The sequence below is a fragment of the Scyliorhinus canicula genome, chromosome 5 (genome assembly GCF_902713615.1).
Source record: "Scyliorhinus canicula chromosome 5, sScyCan1.1, whole genome shotgun sequence".
Lineage (NCBI taxonomy): Eukaryota > Metazoa > Chordata > Chondrichthyes > Carcharhiniformes > Scyliorhinidae > Scyliorhinus > Scyliorhinus canicula.
In genome coordinates this window covers 152,837,784-152,855,675 of record NC_052150.1, presented here as the reverse complement: position 1 = coordinate 152,855,675, position 17,892 = coordinate 152,837,784, and positions in this window count along the sequence as shown.

The window sequence follows — 17,892 nt, the reverse complement described above, 5'->3', positions numbered from 1 at the left end:
AGCCGGGTAGCAGCCCAGAGCAATTATCGCAAAGTTGCACGGGTTCCAAGACCGGGAGAGAATCCTAAAGTGGGCCCGGCAAACGAAACAGAGCACACGGGAAGGGAAGACCATAAGGGTGTATCAGGACATTGGGGCGGACCTGGCCAAAAAGGGGCTGAGTTCAACAAGGCAAAATCAGCATTGCAGAAAAGCAAGGTGAAGTGTGGGATGTTATTCCCGGCCAAACTCTGGGTAACATTTCAGGGGTGTGGTAGTATGTCTAGAGGCATTACGGTAACTAGCAATGCTGAGAGACCATTTGTGGAGAAGGCTCGCTGCTCATTGGCCCAATGGTATTTAACACTAGTCACCCATTGGTTAGAGCTGTAAGGTAGCTCCACCCTGTAAGGCGGGGTATAAGAGCCCGTGTGTTCCCCACAGCTTCCTTTCTGTACCTGAACTGCTGGGGAAACATCTTGTCTATTAAAGCCTTCAGTTTGGACTACAACCTCGCTTCTGTGGTCAATTGATAGTGCACCAAGCAGTATCTCCGGCAGCAGCGCACCCCTCCCCGATGAACTCAATGCATTCTATGCTCGATTCAAGCAGGAAACCAACAATCCGCTGTTGAGTGCCCCAGCAGCCCATAACACACCCATACCCACCATCACAGCTTCCGAAGTCAGATCGTCCTTCCTAAAAGTGAGTCTTGGAAGTCGACGGGCCCGGACGGGATCTCTGGTTGTGTACTCAGAGCCTGCGCGGGCCAGCTGGCAGATGTGTTCGCGGACATCTTAACCTGTCCCTACTCCACTCCGAGGTCCCCACCTGCTTCAAGAAGACCACCATCATAACGGCACCAAAGAAGAACCAGGCAATGTGCCTCAATGACTACTGTCCGGTGGCCCTGACGTCAGTCGTAATGAAGTGCTTCAAGAGATTGGTCATGAAGCCGACTTCCGGTGGCGGCAATGCGGAGCTAAGCCGCACGTTCGGAAGCTCCCGCGAATAACGGACTTTGGGGCTCTTTTCAGAGCCCCAAATGGAACTTCGTCGACGAATCCCGACGTGGAGAGGGGACTGGAGTCAATCCCTACGGTCCTATGGTCCGGACCAGGAGTGGGGTAAGAAGAAAAACGGTGGAAGCACCCCTGGAAATGCGGGGGAAGAAAAACAAAATGACGACCGGCAGAGGCCTGGAGGAGCTGAGGCAGTGGGCGCAGGAGCAGCCGGAGACTCTGCTGCGCTGCTTCCAGGAGCTTAAGGTGGAGCTGCTGGAGTCACTGAAGGCTACCACCAGAGAGCTGATGGAGACTCAGACAGCCCAGGGGGCCGCGATCCGGGAGCTGCAGAAGCAGGCCTCCGAAAGGGAGGATGAGGCCGTGGCCATCGCGGGGAAGGAGGAGATGCGCGAGGCGCTCCATAAAAGGTGGCAGGAGCGGTTCGAGGAGCTGGACAACCGGTCGAGGCGGAAGAATTTGCAGATCCTGGGCCTCACGGAGGGGCTGGAGGGGTCGGACCTGGCGGCCTACGTGGTTGTTATGCTGAACTCGCTGATGGGAGCTGGGTCCTTCCAGGGGCCCCTGGAGTTGGAGGGGGCCCACAGAAGTCTGGCTAGGAGGCCCAAGCAGAACGAGCCGCCGCGGGCGGTGTTGGTGCGGTTTCACCGGTTCGTGGATTGTGAGTGCGTGCTCCGGTGGGCCAAGAAGGAGCGGAGCAGCAAGTGGGACTGGAGTGCGGAGGTGGCGAAGTGGAGGGCCGGGTTTAACTGGACGAAGGCGGTGCTCCACAGACGGAGCGTGAAGTTTGGCATGTTGCAGCCGGCGCGTCTGTGGGTCACCTACAAGGACCGGCACCATTATTTTGAGTCCCCGGAGGAGGCGTGGGCCTTTGTGCAGGTTGAGAAACTGGACTCAAACTGAGGGTCTAAGATGGGGGATGTTGTATGATAATGTACTTGTGTTTGCTCTGTTTAATGTAAGATGTGGGTTGGCTTTAGGGTGGGTGGGGTGATGTCGTTATGTCTTTTTTGTATGGGTCTGGTGGACGGGTTCAGGCAGGGGGGTAAACTGGGAGTGCGGGGAGCTGGTGGGGGGGACTGGCAATGGGAGTTGCCCTAGAGGAGGCGGGGCTGGGCAGGGCGAAAGCGCAGGCTTTTCTCTGGTTTCCCGCGAGATGGTGGGGGCGGAGTCGGGGCTGAGAAGCGTGGGCCGGTGCTGGCTGTTTTTGTTTCCCGCGCAAGTGCGGGGGGGGGGGGGGGAGGGCCTGCTGACGGGCACGAAGGAGGAGGGGTAGTCCCACGTGGGGAGGAGTCGGAGGTAGGGCGGGAGTCGCCTGGGTCAGCAGAAGTTAGCTGGCTCGCGGGAGTGCTATGAAGGGAGGGGCGCGGCTAGGAGGGGTCCTAGCCTGGGGGGGGGGGGGGGGGGGGCGCGCTACCGGGTTGCTGCTGAAACGGTCAGGAAGGAGCTGGAGGATTCAGGGGGTGCTGGGGGAGGGGGGGGGGGGTGTTGCCACCGTGGGGAACTGGCAGATTGGGAGACGCTGGCCAGTGGTGGGCAGAGGATGGGTTATGGCTAATCGGCAGGGGAGGGGGGCAGGGAGCCCTGTGATCCGGCTGATAACCTGGAATGTGAGGGGGCTGAATGGGCCGGTCAAACGGGCCCGCGTGTTTGCGCACTTGAAGGGGCTGAAGGCGGATGTGGCCATGCTCCAAGAGACACACCTGAAAGTAGCGGACCAGGTTCGGCTGAGGAAGGGATGGGTGGGCCAAGTATTTCACTCAGGGCTGGATGAGAAGAGTCGGGGGGTGGCGATCCTGGTGGGGAAGAAGGTGACGTTTGAGGTGTTAAATGTGGTGGCTGACAGTGGCGGGAGATATGTGATGGTGAGTGGCAAGCTGCAGGGGGAGCGGGTGGTGTTGGTGAATGTTTACGCCCCAAATTGGGACGATGCGGGGTTTATGCGGCGTATGTTGGGCCGCATTCCGGACCTGGAGGTGTGGGGGCCTGATCATGGGGGGGGGACTTCAACACGGTGCTGGATCCCCCATTGGATCGATCCAAATTCAAGTAGGAGGCTGGCGGCGGCTAAGGTGTTGAGTGGATTTATGGACTAGACCCTCGGGCGGCGGGGGGGGGGGGGGGGGGGGGGGGGGGGTCTCTGGAGCTTTGCGAGGCCAAGGGCCAGGGAGTACTCGTTTTTCTCCCACGTGCATAAGGCCTATTCGAGGATTGATTTTTTTTCTGTCCTGAGCAGGGGGCTGGTTTCGAGGGTGGAGGACGTTGAATACTCTGCCATTGCCATTTCAGATCATGCCCCGCACTGGGTGGACCTCGGGATGGGGGAGGAGAGGGACCAACGTCCGCTCTGGCGCTTGGAGGTAGGGCTGCTGGCAGATGAGGAGGTGGCCGAGAGGGTTCGGGGGTGTATCGAGAGGTACCTTGAGGCCAACAATAACGGGGAGGTTCGAGTGGGGACGGTCTGGGAGGCATTGAAGGCGGTGACTAGAGGGGAGTTGATTTCCATCCAAACCCAAAGGGAGAGGGGGGAGAAGAGGGAGCGGGAGACACTGATAGGGGAGATGGTGAGGGTGGATAGGAGATATGCGGAGGCTCCGGAGGAGGGATTGCTGGGGGAGAGGCATAGCCTTCAGGCCAGGTTCGACCTATTGACTACCAGAAAGGCAGAAGCTCAGTGGAGGAAAGCACAAGGGGCGGTGTATGAATATGGGGAGAAGGCGAGCAGGATGCTGGCACACCAACTCCGAAAGCGGGACGCGGCCAGGGAGATTGGGGGAGTGACGAATAGAGCTGGAAAAGTGGTGCGGAGGGGGGTAGATGTTAATGGGGTCTTTAGGGACTTCAATGGGGAACTGTACCGGTCTGAACCCCCGGTGGAGGGCGGTGGAATGGGGCGCTTCTTGGACAAGCTGCGATTTCCGAGGGTGGAGGAGGGGCAGGTGGAGGGACTGGGGGCGCCGATCGAGCTGGAGGAGTTGGTTTAAAGGGATAGGGAGCATGCAGTCGGGGAAGGCGCCGGGGCCGGATGGGTTTCCGGCGGAATTTTACAAAAGGTATGCGGACCTGTTGGGCCCCCTGTTGGTCCGGACCTTTAACGAGGCAAGGGAGGGGGGGGCTTTGCCCCCAACTATGTCACGGGCGCTGATTTCCTTGATCCTGAAGCGGGACAAGGACCCTCTGCAGTGTGGGTCATATAGGCCGATCTCGCTGCTAAATGTAGACGCCAAGCTGTTGGCAAAGATCCTAGCCACAAGAATAGAGGATTGTGTGCCAGCGGTCATTCATGAGGACTAGAAGGGGTTTATGAAGGGAAGGCAGTTGAATACAAACGTACGAAGGCTCCTCAACGTTATTATGATGCCGGCTGTGGAAGGGGAGGCGGAGATAGTGGTGGCATTAGATGCGGAGAAGGCCTTTGATAGGGTTGAGTGGGGGTATCTGTGGGAGGTGTTGGAGAGGTTTGGGTTTGGGGAGGGGTTTGTCCGTTGGGTGAGGTTGCTCTATGAGGCCCCGATGGCGAGTGTAGCCACGAATAGGAGGTGGTCGGTGTACATTCGGCTGTACAGGGTGACGAGACAGGGGTGTCCCCTGTCCCCCTTGCTCTTTGCTTTGGTAATTGAGCCCCTGGCTATGGCGTTGAGGGAGTCAGGGAACTGGAGGGGCCTGGTGCGGGGTGGGGAGGAGCATCGAGTGTCGCTTTATGCGGACAACCTGTTGCTGTATGTGGCGGTCCTGGTGGGGGGGATGCCGGAGGTGATGAGGATTCTTAGTGAATTCGGGGGCTTCTCTGGGTATAAGCTGAACCTGGGCAAGAGCGAGTTGTTCGTCGTGCACCCGGGGGATCAGGAGAAGGGGATTGGTAGGCTCCCACTGAAGCAGGCAGGGAAGAGCTTCAGGTACCTAGGAGCCCAGGTGGCTGGGAGCTGGGGGGGCCCTGAACAAGCTCAACCTCACAATGTTGGTGGAGCAGATGGAGGAGGAGTTCAAAAGGTGGGATATGTTACCGCTATCACTGGCGGGGAGGGTGCAGTCCGTTAAGATGACGGTGCTCCCGAGATTTTTGTTCCTGTTCCAGTGCCTCCCCATCCTAATCCCGAAGGCCTTTTTTAGGAGGGTCAACAGGAGTATTACAGGATTTGTATGGGCGCATGGGACTCCGAGGGTGAGAAGAGTGTTCCTGGAACGGGGCAGGGATAGGGGGGGCTGGCGTTGCCCAACCTCTGTGGGTACTACTGGGCTGCCAACGCAGCCCAGTAGTACCCAGTAGTACCCAGTAGAAAGCACAACAGCGCCTATACTTCCTCAGGAAACTAAGAAAATTTGGCATGTCCACATTAACTCTTAACAACTTTTACAGATGCACCGTACAAAGCATCCTATCTGGCTGCATCACAGCCTAGTATGGCAACTGCTCGGCCCAGGACCGCAAGAAACTTCACAGAGTCGTGAACACAGCCCAGTCCATCACATCACCATCTGCCTCCCATCCATTGACTCCGTCTACACCGCCCTCTGCCTGTGGAAAGTGGCCCGCATAATCAAAGACCCCTCCCACCTGGCTCACTCACTCTTCCAACTTCTTCCATCGGGCAGGAGATACAGAAGTCTTAGAACACGCACGAACAGACTCAAAAACAGCTTCTACCCCACTGTTACCAGACTCCTAAACAACCCTCTTATGGACTGACCTCATTAACACTACACCCTGTATGCTTCACCCGATGCCGGTGTTATGTATTTATATTGTGTACCTTGTGAAGCCCTATTATGTCGGCAGTTAGGAAGACAAATGCAATGTTAGCATTCATGTCGAGAGGGCTAGAATACAAGACCAGGGATGTACTTCTGTGGCTGAATAAGACTCTGGTCAGACCCCACTTGGAGTATAGTGAGCAGTTTTGGGCCCCATATCTAAGGAAGGATGTGCTGGCCATGGAAAGTGTTCAGAGGAGCTTCACAAGAATGATCCCTGGAATGAAGAGCTTGTTGTAGGGCAGCACGGTAGCATAGTGGTTAGCGCAATTGCTTCACAGCTCCAGGGTCCCAGGTTCGATTCCCGGCTTGGGTCACTGTCTGTGTGGAGTCTGCATGTTCTCCCTGTGTGTGCGTGGGTTTCCTCCAGGTGCTCTGGTTTCCACCTATAGTCCAAAGCTGTGCAGGTTAGGTGGATTGGCCATGCTAAATTGCCCTTAGTGTCCAAAATTGCCCTTTGTGTTGGGTGGTGTTACTGGGTTATGAGGATAGGCTGGAGGTGCGGACTTGGGTAGGGTGCTCTTTCCAAGAGCCGGTGCAGACTCGATGGGCCAAATGGCCTCCATCTGCACTGTAATTCTATGCATTCTATGATTGTATGAGGAACAGTTGAGGACTCTGGGTCTGTACTCGTTGGAGTTTAGAAGGATGAGGGGGGATCTTATTGAAATTTTCAGGAAACTGCGAGGCCTGGATAGAGTGGATGTGGAGAGGATGTTTCCAACTGTGGGAAAAACTAGAACCAGAGGACACAATCTCTGATTAAAGGGATGATCCTTTAAAACCGAGATGAGGAGGAATTTCTTCAGCTAGAGTGTGGTGAATTTGTGGAACTCTTTTCCGCAGAAGGGTGTAGAGGCCAAATCACTGAGTGTCTTTAAGGCAGAGATAGATAGGTTCTTGATTAATAAGGGGACAAAGGATTATGGGGAGAAGGCAGGAGAATGGGGATGAGAAAAATATTAGCCATGATTGAATGGCGGAGCAGACTCGATGGACCGAGTGGCCTAATTCTACTTCCATGTCTTATGGACTTATGATCGGTCAGAGTTGCAAAAGGCAATCAACTGACTAGAGCGAAGGGTGGAAGAGTCCGTCTGTGTCTGCCTGATGTCGTAGCTCCGACATGCGAGTGTCTCAAGGTGGGAAGGGTAATGGTTGTTTGGATACACCGGTCCAGCAGGTTCTGCCAGATTTCCGCTCAGATCTGGACTGTATCGCATTAGACATAGATGGGGCCAATCAATGACTAGGCGAGAGGGGGACTGGCACCTTCATCTTGCTCTAGGTGTCTCTTCTCCTCAAGGAGTCAAGCAGGGGCCCTAGGGCATCCAAAGGGATAAGGACCATCAGATGTCCAGGGCCATCTACCCAGGAGACTCCAAAAGGTCCTCTCAATCCCCTCCGCCTGTAGCCCCATCAGTTCAATCTCCACACGTTAAGGAGTGTGAATGCACATGACCTGGAGCCATTATGGCTCTATAAGCATGTGCAAAGCACTGTGGCCACTCAAAGTGTCTTCTTCAGGTGGCAATGACTGTTCAATGTGCAGTTGACACAGGTTGTATGCTGGTGTGCTGTCTTTCAGCTTGTACATCGGCTGTATGCAGCTTTGCTGATGACCTGTCCAAGGTTGAGAGCCTGAGGGTTACAGGCTCCAGGCTGAATGCTGACTTTGTTTGCAATGTCATTAATGGTAATGCCTGGCATGGCGCGAGGGGACCAGGGAAATGCACTCGGGCCCCCTTGTCTGCATCTTACTCCAGCTGGAACCTTGTGGTTACCAGCGTGTCACAGGTATACCTTCCACATCGTGTCCCGAGATGGCATCCTCACATGGAAGCTGAGCATCATCACCCACCCCAGATTCCTGCCCTTCCATGTCCCCCTCATCCTAGAAAATCTCTGCTTCATCAGTGTCCCTCTAAGAAGTGATCTTCCCTTTGAAGTTCCAGGTTGTTCAGGGTGCAGCAGACTAGAATAATGCAGGACACCCTCTCTGGCCAATACCGCTGAGCCCCACCTGAACAGTCCAAACAACGGAAGCCCATCTTCAGGATGCCAGTGGTTTGCCCAATGGTAGACCTTATCACAGAGTGAACCACATTGTATTTCCCCTGATGCCAACTCTTCAATGTATATCCCTTATCACCCAGCAGCCAACCCTGCAAACGTTGTGGCCCTTCGAATATCTGTGCCACCTGGGAGTGAGTCAGAACGTAGCAGTCATGTGGACTCCCAGGGTTCCTGACACAAACGTGCATAATGTGCTTCTGATGATCACAAGGCAGCCGAACATTAATGGAGTGGTGTCTTTTCCTGTTAATGAAGATCAGGGGCTGCTGCCGGAGAGCTCTTAAAGCAACGTGAGTGCCATCGATTGCTCCCTCCACCTTTGGGAAGCCGGAGATCACAACAAATCCCAGAACTCTTGCAGCCTGGCTAACCTCATCCAGTGTAATGATGAGCCTCATTATAGAGGCCACCCATCACCTCCTTTATACATTCATGTGCTGAGGCCTGAGCGATGCCCATAAGTCCCCAGTGGATCTTTGGGTATTTGTAAAGAAATCGAGTGTGGCAGTGACCTTCAGGGGCACTGGAGGAGAGGGGATGGCCTCCCCGTGTAAGCAGTGTCAGATCCTCATGCAGCATGTGGCAGATATAAACCACCGTGTCTCTTGGCAATTGTAGGCATGCACGGAACTGTCCCTCTCCAAATTCGGTAGGCCATTGGACACGCCAGCCACCACCATGGGTGTGTCTGACGTCTTCAGCCTCTGGATCTTCTGGTGTGAACAGACTCTGTGACCCACAGCACCCAGTGTGAGCAGCCCCGTGACCCACAGCACCCAGTGTGAACTGTCCTGGGACACACAGCACCCAGTGTGAGCAGCCCTGTGACCCACAGCACCCAGTGTGAGCAGCCCTGTGACCCACAGCACCCAGTGTGAGCAGCCCCGTGACCCACAGCACCCAGTGTGAGCAGCCCCGTGACCCACAGCACCCAGTGTGAGCAGCCCCGTGACCCACAGCACCCAGTGTGAGCAGCCCCGTGACCCACAGCACCCAGTGTGAGCAGCCCTGTGACCCACAGCACCCAGTGTGAGCAGCCCCGTGACCCACAGCACCCAGTGTGAGCAGCCCCGTGACCCACAGCACCCAGTGTGAGCAGCCCCGTGACCCACAGCACCCAGTGTGAGCAGCCCCGTGACCCACAGCACCCAGTGTGAGCAGCCCCGTGACCCACAGCACCCAGTGTGAACTGTCCTGTGACCCACAGCACCCAGTGTGAACTGTCCTGTGACCCACAGCACCCAGTGTGAACTGTCCTGTGACCCACAGCACCCAGTGTGAGCAGCCCTGTGACCCACAGCACCCAGTGTGAGCAGCCCTGTGACCCACAGCACCCAGTGTGAACTGTCCTGTGACCCACAGCACCCAGTGTGAGCAGCCCTGTGACCCACAGCACCCAGTGTGAGCAGCCCTGTGACCCACAGCACCCAGTGTGAGCAGCCCCGTGACCCACAGCACCCAGTGTGAACTGTCCTGTGACCCACAGCACCCAGTGTGAACTGTCCTGTGACCCACAGCACCCAGTGTGAACTGTCCTGTGACCCACAGCACCCAGTGTGAGCTGTCCTGTGACCCACAGCACCCAGTGTGAGCAGCCCCGTGACCCACAGCACCCAGTGTGAACTGTCCTGTGACCCACAGCACCCAGTGTGAGCAGCCCTGTGACCCACAGCACCCAGTGTGAGCTGTCCTGTGACCCACAGCACCCAGTGTGAGCAGCCCTGTGACCCACAACGCCCAGGGTCCACGATGCGTAGGAGACAGCCTGTCTGTGACCTAACACTTTTTCAGGTAGAGTTTGAATGTCGCACTCACCTCAAAGTCACAAGTGAAGAGAAGGATGCCTGGTGCTTGACACTGAAATGCAGTTGTGAATCAGACCGGTCTGATGATGCCAGACCACTGGCATGGCAGGTAAATAGGTGGATGAATGTGATGCCGGCGAGTCGCATTTATAATGCGCATTCCTGAGATCTGAATGGGGTTCCTGGGTTCTTGACATGGATCAGCAGGAAATCCGACCCGTTGTTCGGCCACCAGGAGAGTGCTGAGGGTAAAATTCCAATTTGCTTTCCCACTGGAGGAAATCAAACTTTTGGCCTCATGCCTAATTTTCCACTCCGGTCGGCCACAATTACCGGTGTTGGCAGCTCCGGAATGTTCCACCCATAGTTGCAATTTTAAGTCAAGTTGAAAAGAAATATTTCTGCCTCATACCATTATCCTTCCATTCAATTGAGCAAAAACAGGAAAATTATTTTTGAAATCATTGCATTTTATGCCAGGTGCCTATTATCAGAATTCTAAAATTTGTTTCCATTTAAATACTTTCCTTTAGCCATTGTCGGGCTAAATTCATGGTGACACATCAGCCCAGATGTATCACAGAGTCAATGCAAAGTCAGGCATCTAGGGGTGGCATGGTAGCACAGTGGGTAGCACTGTTGCCTCACAGCGCCAGGGTCCCGGGTTCGATTCCCGGCTTGGGTCACTGTCTGCACGTTCTCCCCGTGTCCGCGTGGGTTTCCTCCGGGTGCTCCTGTATTGTCCCACAAGTCCCAATGGACATGCTGTAAAGTGATTTGGACATTCTGAATTCTCCCTCTGTTTACCCAAACGGGCGCCAGAATGTGACGACTAGGGGCTTTTCACAGTAACTCTACCCAGGGGCGGGATTCTCTGATCCTGAGGCTGAGTGTTGACGCCGTCATAAACGCTGTTGCGTTTTATGACGGCGTCAACAGGCCCCCAAGAACAGCGATTCTGAGCCATACAGGAGGCCAGCACGGCAATGGAGCGACCACGGCTGCTGATACCGATGGGTGCCGTGGGACTGTGCATGTGCGCTGCGACCGCCGTGCATGCGCGCATGCGCGGTGGCTCCCTTCTCCGCATCGGCCCCAACGCAGCATGGCATAGGGCTACAGGGGCCGGCACGGAGCAAAAGAGGCTCCCAGCCCGAGAGGCCAGCCCACCGAGCGATAGACCCCGATCGCGGGCAGGCCACAGCAGAGGCCCCCCCCCCCGGGGTCGGACTCCCCCCGACCAGGCCGAAAGGATGCACGTCGAGGTCCCGCTGGGTAAGACCACATGTGGACCGCGCTGGCGGACTCGGATTTTTTTTGCAGTCACTCGGCTCATCCCGGCCGGAGAATCGCCGGGGGGCTGTGTAGAGCGGCCCCTGACCGGCCCAGTGCCGACCGCGCCGGCGCCAATGGCGGAGAATCAGCAGACTGGCTTTGGGGCAGCGTTCCGCGATTCGCGCCCGGCCCAGCGATTCTCCGACCCGCCGTGGGCTGAGAGAATCCCGCCTCATGTCTCAGTTCACAGCAATGCCAATAAGTTTACATTTTAACTGAAGGATGGCAAAGCGACTCTTATTAGAGAAAGGACTTCTCTGTCTCTTTTGACACTGCTGTCTTTTAATGCACATCTCTTCCCCTTCACTCTCTCACACACACAAATGAACGCAAGCTAAATATTATTTAAGCTTGCAGTCAAGCCTCTCTGTCAATAACATCTGTTGAGAAGTATTACCACGGCACATGATCCAATGAGGTAGTTTAAGCAACAAATCCTGAGACTATCTGCTATGGCAGAACTCAACAAAGGCTTAGCATTGCATCCAAGGTCGTAAATATTTATGGGGCAAACTTAAAGATGCCGGAACAGAACAGATGTATGTTTTGTGTGGCCTCCCATTAGCTCACATTAAATATGTTCAAAAGCATTGAAAATGATTTTAATGTGGCCCGGGACCTTTATAAGAGAAATTCCTTTGGTGAAAGTAGAGAAAAGGATAGGTACATGGTGAGCTCCAAGGACCTTAATGAGCCTTGAGCACATTTACTCAGCAGGAACTATGTACCAACAATATAGTCATTGCCCTTAGTGGGACATTGAGGGCGACAAGTGCCGAGTAGGCCTTAGGCTTCAGTATCCATTTTATGGGACCCTCGGATCAACATCTATTAATACAGCAGCTGGTAGTTGAGTGTCAAAGATTTCATTATCGGTCCCAGAGTAAAGCTCTTAAAAAACGACAAAGATTAATCAGGCAGTATCCAGAAAGTGGAGAAAACATTGACCAATTGAAAATGTGTTACAAGTGCCAAGAGAGGTAAATAAAAACAGCTAAGTGATATTCCCAAACAGAAATTGTTATATTACTTGTTAGTAATATGTTGTTACTCTTTGCTTTATACTTACAGAATGGTCTGATGGTTAGATTCGAAAGAAACTACAATCTTCAACTTAAAGCAAAATAGGTTTAATGAATAACAAATTTTAAAATGTTGAGTTTGTTCACTCTTACAGAACTATAACCGGTGATAAGGTAATTCGGAATAAAGTATTAACTATGTTTAACTACACATGCTAACTATGTTATTATCTATCTCTCTAACACACTGCTGTCTAGTGACTCCTGGTTCGAAGAGACCCAAGATCCTTTGACTTCACATATTTATACATGAATCTAGTGCTGCCATCTAGTGTTTATCTTACATTATGATGTAGTCATTAACCTTGTACATATCTCTATATATACATATCACATAAATATCAAACATGAAGGAGGTACTGGGTGAGCACGAAACAGGACAGACATTCAAACCTCTGCTCCTCCGAATGTTGGGAAAGTCATGGATCAGTGAGTAGCATTGTCACCTCTGAATGAGAAGATGGTGAGTAATTCACATTGGTATTTGAAAACAAAATCTAGACTGCGGGTACTCCAATGCTTGTACCACCCAATATTTATTCCTCACTCAAAACCAGCAGGGCAGATTATTTGGCCATTGCGGGCTGTGGGAGTAAGCTGTGTACATTTGACAGTTGTGTTCTCTACATTACAGCAGTCACAACATTTCAACATTGGCTGTAAAGTGCCTTTGGCGGTCCTGTGGTTGTGAAAGGTACTCTGTAAATGTGAGGGGGTTCTTTTTTGAAGCTCTCAAATTAAACTCAAGTCAAACGTCTTTTCAAATCAACTCACAGTCAAATTTCCATTCCACCACAACTGGAGCTGAAGAAAGAATCTGGCCAGGATGTCGAGACTGAGTGTGATGTGACCAGTGTAGCCACCACCTACTGGACCACAACAACAGTCCATAGTCAAACAGCCAAGTAGAAATTTGTATGAAAAGCACATAATGAAAAGCACATAATGCTCAACGTCTAGCTGAAAGTGTTGTTTTTAATTTGATGTAAATTTTGGGCTCGGACAAATCTCTCTATCCAAAGAGTCTTCTCTGTTTATAATCTGCAACATTCTTTTGGAAATTTCCAGTTCACTTGATAGTTATTTGGAATCTTGCCAATTCAAGGATCTTTCCAGAAATATATGTCAATATTGCAATGATTTGCATGCTGGGTGATTATAGAGAAAGCCAGTCAGTGCATGACCCCTATGTCAAACAGTCGCAAAGAACTCTAGGAGGAAGATATTACATATTTGTGGTTACTTGCGTAATAAAATCAAATTCTTGGGGCATATGGGTTCAAATTAACTGCAGCTAGACCCGTGTGTTTGCAAATGCCCCCTTCCACTAACATGCGTGAAGTCACGAGTTCCTGGGAGTGGAAAATCAGTTCGGCAAAGTTTCTCCCCATTCTGTTTCCCTAGGTCAGCAATGAATAAGCAGAATTGAAAGAGGTTTGCTGTCTCATGTGGGTAACTTTTAATGAGAAGACAAAGGATTAAAGTGAAAGTAAAGTGTCCGTAGTCCCAGGTGACCAGAGGCTGCTTACCACTTTGAGGGGGAAAGCTGACTGGTGGTGATTTAACCTGAGTATCACCACACCTCAGGTGAGGGGCAAGATTGACAGTGGTTAGCACTGCTGCCTCACAGTGCCAGGGACACGGGTTCAATTCCAGCCTTGGGTGACTGACTGTGTGGAGTTTGCACATTCTCCTCGTGTCTGCGTGGGTTTCCTGCCACAGTCCAAAGATGTGCAGGTTAAGTGAATTGGCCATGTTTAATTGCCCTGAGTGTCCGAAAGCTTAGATGGGGTTACTTGGTTACGGGGACAGGGTGGGAGGGTGGGCTTAGATAAAAGCTGGTGAGGATGAGATCTAATTTTATTTTCCCTCTTGTTGGTTCCCTCACCATCTTTCACAGTCCCAGTCTAGCAGTGATTACTTTTAAGACTAGGCCAGTTCGGTCAGCAGTAGTGCTACTGAGCCACCCTTGGTGATGGACATTGAAGTCCTCCACCAAGAGTACATTCTGTCCCTTTGCCACCCTCAGCGCTTCCTCCAAGTGGTATTCAACATGGAGGAGAACTGATTCATCAACTGACAGAGGCCAGTATGTGGTAATCAGCAGGGCATTTTCTTACAATGTTTGATTGGAAACCATGAGGCTTCATGGGGTCCAGAGTTGATGTTGATGGCTGCCAGGGTAACGCCCTCGTAACAAAATACCACTGTGCCACCACCTCTGCTGGGTCTGTCCTGGGATGTTATCTGTAAGGTACGATTCTGTGAGTGTGACAATGGCAGGCTATAGTCTGTGAAACAGCACTCCCAATGTTGGCACATGCCTTCGGTTGTTAGTAAGGAGGGCTTTAAAGGGTTAACAAAGCTGCATTTGCCGTTGTCCTTGCCAGCGCCTTGATCGATGCCACTGCTGGGGATCTCCAGCTTTAGAGTAAAATTCAGCCCAATATCCAGAATCCAATTTATTCTAAATCCTTTCCAAGAATTGACTTTGGAAGCTTCAATATACTGTCACAATTATTTAGGTCAGCACGGTAGCACAGTGGTTAGCACAGTTGCTTCACAGCTCCAGGGTCCCAGGTTCGATTCCCGGCTTGGGTCACTGTCTGTGCGAAGTCTGCAAGTTCTCCCCGTGTGTGCGTGGGTTTCCTCCGGGTGCTCCGGTTTCCTCCCACAGTTCAAAGATGTGCAGGTTAGGTGGACTGGCCGTACCAAATTGCCTTTAGTGTCCAAAAGGGTTAGGTGGGGTTACTGAGTTACGAGGATAGGTTGGAGGTGGTTTCAAAGCAGGACTATAGGTTGGTAAGTGGAGTGCTCTATCCAAGAGCCGGTGCAGACTCGATGGGCCAAATGGCCTCCTGCACTGTAAAATCTATGATTCTATGATCAGCACTTTTAACTGGTTTTGCTTCTGTAACCTCCCTATTGCTTGTAAATAGAACTGACAAACGCAGTTCATTGCTAAAGTTACATTCTGCTCCAAGAGAGCAGTTTGATTTGAAACAGGAATTTTTACTGCAAAACTATTAAATAAACAGAGTTGAAAGCTAATATGTGCGAGGCTGGAGCTGTGAATTCTTAGCATTGTTTCCACTGATTAGACTCAGATCATAGTTTCAGTTTGTTCTTCAAGATTGTTGGGAAATTTTTGACTGTACATACAAGGATAATTTTGAACATTAAAAAAAGTGACAACTATTCAAAGATGTCCATCGTGACCCTTGGAGGGGGGGTGGGGGCGGCTGCAAGGTGATCAGAGAAACTTAGATCTAATTGTACACTGGTCTTATAGCCACTGCAGTAGTAGTATCTTCCAAATGGTGCATGGGCACCCTGCTGTCTTGCATGTGAGAGGAGGTGGTTTCAAAGCAGTTGTATAAGAAAAAGCCAGGACTGAGAGCATAAAATAAATATAAATTGAAGTGGATTCAGAATGGACGGGTATATAAAGTAATGGGGCTGGATTCTCCGCCGGCGGGAATCTCCGTTTTGCCGGCAGCCCGGGGATTTCCTGACGGAGTGTGGCTGCCCCACAATGGGAAACCCCATTTACCGGCCGCTGTAACCGGCACCCTGCCGGTGGGGTGAAATAGAAATGTGGCACAGCGGGGCAAAGAATCCAGCCCATGGAAAATCATTTCAGACAAGGAAATGGAACCTGAAAGAGAAGTACTTCAGAGTAAAGTTGTTGGTGGTGTCCCACGTCCAACGAAGACCGTGGGTTAAATTCTCGTTTGGGAAGGGTGTGATTCAGTGTGTTCAAATCTGTTAAATGGCGCATTGAGTGGGGTGTTCCTCGCTGCCTGCAGCACCAAGAAAGACCCCCCTATTCAACGGCACTTTGCTGGGTTTTCTTTGGTCTCGGCGAGGAAATCCATGTTGAGGCCGTACTTTACTAATCGGGGCACCATTTTTAAAGGCAGCCCCGATCTCTTGAAACCCCCCCCCCCTCAATGGCCCCACAATGGCCTCAGGACCTCCCACTTCACCCAACTTATCTCCTGCAGGATCCTCGAGCCTCCCCTCACCCCACCTCTTATGGGCAAGGTCATTCTTGGCCTGACCCCTGGCACGAGCAACCTGGCACCTGGGCACCATTGCACTGCCAGCCTGGCACCCTGGCAGTTTCCCTGCCTGCCTGGCATCGCCACGAAGGCATGTTGGCAGTGCCAAGGTAGCAATGTCAAGGTGGAGGAAGAGTTCCAGTGTACCACCCTGCCCTGTCTCCGACCACACGGGGGTCTCCAATGGCCTGGGAGACCCCCCAAGTGCCATTATGACTATGTCTATGTTTGTGTGGACCAGTACTAAACGGCGTCATTGTGAAGTCTCCCAGGTGCCCCGGGTAAATCCGGCAAACGCATATTCAAATTAGCCTAATGGTTCATTTAAATATTAATATCTGGATCTCACCTAGTGTGGTCGAGATCCAGATCATGATGCCTCGCGAGATTCCGTTGAATCTCATGAGACATTTTCAGCATTGCGAGTCTCGCAAGATTCAACGGCCTCATCCCGACACCAAGTTGGGCGCGACAACACCGCTGGAACGCATCCTAAGTGGTCCCACCGAGACTGAATAGCATGTGATTTGCATTTCTGTTGGGCCTCTGTTTAATAAGTGAGTCAGGACATGCCAGTGCAAAGTGAAATCAATACCTGACTCAGCGGGCCGTGTAGCCACTGGAGCCGGAATTAGTGCTAAAGAGCCTGATAGGTGGAGCATTCTTTTAGCACTTCATTTACCACATGCCCATTGCAGCCACGAAAATGGCTCAGAGAAGACCTGTTCCCCCAAGTTCGGGTGTCCGAAGTGGACCCACTGCTCGATGCCAGTGAGGAGGGAGGAGAGGAGGGACACCCTCTTCCCCAGGGTGGGCCGCAAACTCATCCCCGCCCTCCTGAACAACGGCTGGGAGCTGGTCGCCGAGGCAGTCAGTGCTACCAGCCTCACCAGGAGGAGACAGTATGTAATCTTGAGAGGTGGGGGTCACTGGTTAGGCCTCTGCACTGAGAGGGGCAGGGAACCAGGGAAGGTTTCAAAGGTCATGGTGCAGTTATCCTTTGTTGGGGTGAGCTCTGCTCCTCTGCTTCCTTTGCAGTGGGGTGACACTTCTGAGGAGTGTCAACACCTGGTGGTCCCCTGATTGAGCTTGGCCCTGCCCATCACCTTGTCCTAGTTCACAACTCTCTTAAGGTTAACGTGCAGGTTCAGTCAGCAGTTAGGAAGGCAAATACAATGTTCGCATTCATGTCAAGAGGGCTAGAGTACAAGAGTACTTCTGAGGCTGAATAAGGCTCTGGTCAGACCCCATTTGGAGTATTTTGAGTAGTTTGGGCCCCATATCTAAGGAAGGATGTTCTGACCTTGGAAAGGGTCCAGAGGAGGTTCACAATAATGAACCCTGGAATGAATAGTTTGTCATATCAGGAACAGTTGAGGACTATGGGTCTGTACTCATTGGAGTTTAGAAGGATGAGGGGGAATCTTATTGAAATTTACAGGTTACTGAAAGGCTCAGATAGAGTGCATGGGGAGAGGATGTTTCCACGAGCAGGAAAAACTAGAACCCAAGGGTACAGCCTCAGACTAAAGGGACGATCCTTTAAAACAGAGATGAGTAGGAATTTCTTCAGCCAGAGGGTGGTGAATCTGTGGAATTCTTTGCTGCAAATCACTGAAAGGTAGGTCTCAGAAGTGCGAGCATCCCTCAACTCCTGGTATCATGTCGTGTTGGCAAGCGTAGACTTGAGAGAGGAACAGACACTTCCAACACAGATGAAGGTTCAACTCAATTTTATTAACTACTTCTAACTAACTAACACACAATGACTGTGGGT